Consider the following 1,894-nt stretch of genomic DNA (forward strand, 5'->3'; position numbering starts at 1 on the left):
GGAACCAAGAGGGCAAGGAGAGAGTGCTGCTGAAATGGCAGGGTTACAAAGGAAAGAGAAGCTGGGAGGGAGTGGGAGGAGCAAAGTTCCTGGGTTGGAGAGGTTTAGGGTAGGGGTGGGGTGAGAAGAGCCTAGAGGAGCCACAGGTATTGAGCCTGGCCACCCGGCGTGTATTTTAGTGTGTTAACAGGAACCACAGTTAGCCATTTGTCCTGAGTTTCTTTGGGACCCAACAGTCACCACGCCAGGATCTCTCATTTTATACTGTAAGAGACCAAAGTCCCAAGAGCCAATGGAACCACCCGGATCACAGCTAATAAGGACAGTCGGGCTCTAAACCCAGGCCCATGTCCAGTCACTAACACATAACACCTAAGTGGCACACGGTGCAGTGTCCTACCTAACCGGAGAGTCACACAGAAAAACTGCCTGCCCCAGCTGTAGCCTCTGCAGACTCTGGCTGAGCCCGCTGCATGACTGTGCCCCCTCTGACATGGCACCAGGCACAGCGCACAGGACCTTTCCTGTATTAGCAGTGACACGTTAAAAGCATGCATATGTGTGCATGGAGATGTGGACATACATGAGGTGACATCACGCTTGACCTGCATAGCTAAACACAGGGGTCTTTTAAGATAAATTCCGGGTGGTGACTAATATGACAGGCAACAGGTATCATCAGATGTGACTGTCAGAGAGGCTACCATTAAGAATCCCACTTGTGGGGGCTGGCTCAGCAGGTAAGAGCACCGATTGCTCTTCCAAAGGTCATGAGTTCAAATCCCAGCAACCACATGGTGGCTCACAACCACCCGTAATGAGATCTGACGTCCTCTTCTGGTGTGTCTGAAGACAGCTACAGTGTACTTATAATAAATAAATAACAAATTAATCTTTAAAAAAAAAAAGAATCTCATTTGTGGAGGCTGGAGAGAGATGACTCAGGGATTAAGAGCACTGACTGCTTTTCAGAGGTCCTGAGTTCAATTCCCAGGAACCACATGGTGGCTCACAATCATCTATAATGGGATCCCATGCCCTTTTCTGGTGTGTCAGAAGACAGGGACAGTATACTCACATATATAAAATAAATAAATCTTTAAAAAAAGAAAAAAAAAAGACAAGGGTTTTGTTTTGTTTTTGTTCTTTTTTTAAAGAATCCCACTTGTGCTGGGTGGTGGTAGTGCATACCTTTAATCCCAGCAGAGGTCAACCTGGTCTATACAGCAAGTTCCAGGACAGCCATGGTTACACAGAGAAACCCTATCTGGAAAGACTTAAAAAAACAAAACAAACACTTCCCCACTTGCAAGCAGGCCTTTTGTAGGTGGCAGCTGGTCCCCCATATACTCTCTGGTGTCCAGGGAGCTCCTGTGAACTCCTGCAGGCTGCCAGCAGTGTCTACAAATCCAGATGCCTGATCACAGCGACCTCCCCTCGGGATCTGTACCTGCTTCACTGTACCAGCCTCATCTCCAAACCAAAGTGACAGATACTGGCCCCCCAGGAGCACAGCAGCAGGGACCTTGTAAGACAAATGCTTGTCTGCTCTGGCAAAGCCAGAGGGAACTAAACAAAGTGACTCCAGGAAACATGTGACATTTAATCTTTTTGAAACATATCATGTTTCTTTACCTTTTTTTTAAGTGCAAAGTTTAATGAATATAGATTTTAAGAAGCTGCATCATGGCTGTGCAGTGGTAGTGCATGTCTTTCATCCCAGCATTCAGGAGGCAGAGGCAGGCAGATCTCTGAGTTTGAGGCCAGCCTGGTCTAAGAGTGAGTTCCAGGACAGCCAGGGCTATACAGAGAAACCCTGTTTTGAAAAACCAATATATATATATATATATATATGTGTGTGTATATATATATATATATATATATATATATATAT

This window comes from Mastomys coucha, unplaced genomic scaffold (assembly GCF_008632895.1).
Source record: "Mastomys coucha isolate ucsf_1 unplaced genomic scaffold, UCSF_Mcou_1 pScaffold11, whole genome shotgun sequence".
In the NCBI taxonomy this organism is placed as follows: Eukaryota; Metazoa; Chordata; class Mammalia; order Rodentia; family Muridae; genus Mastomys; species Mastomys coucha.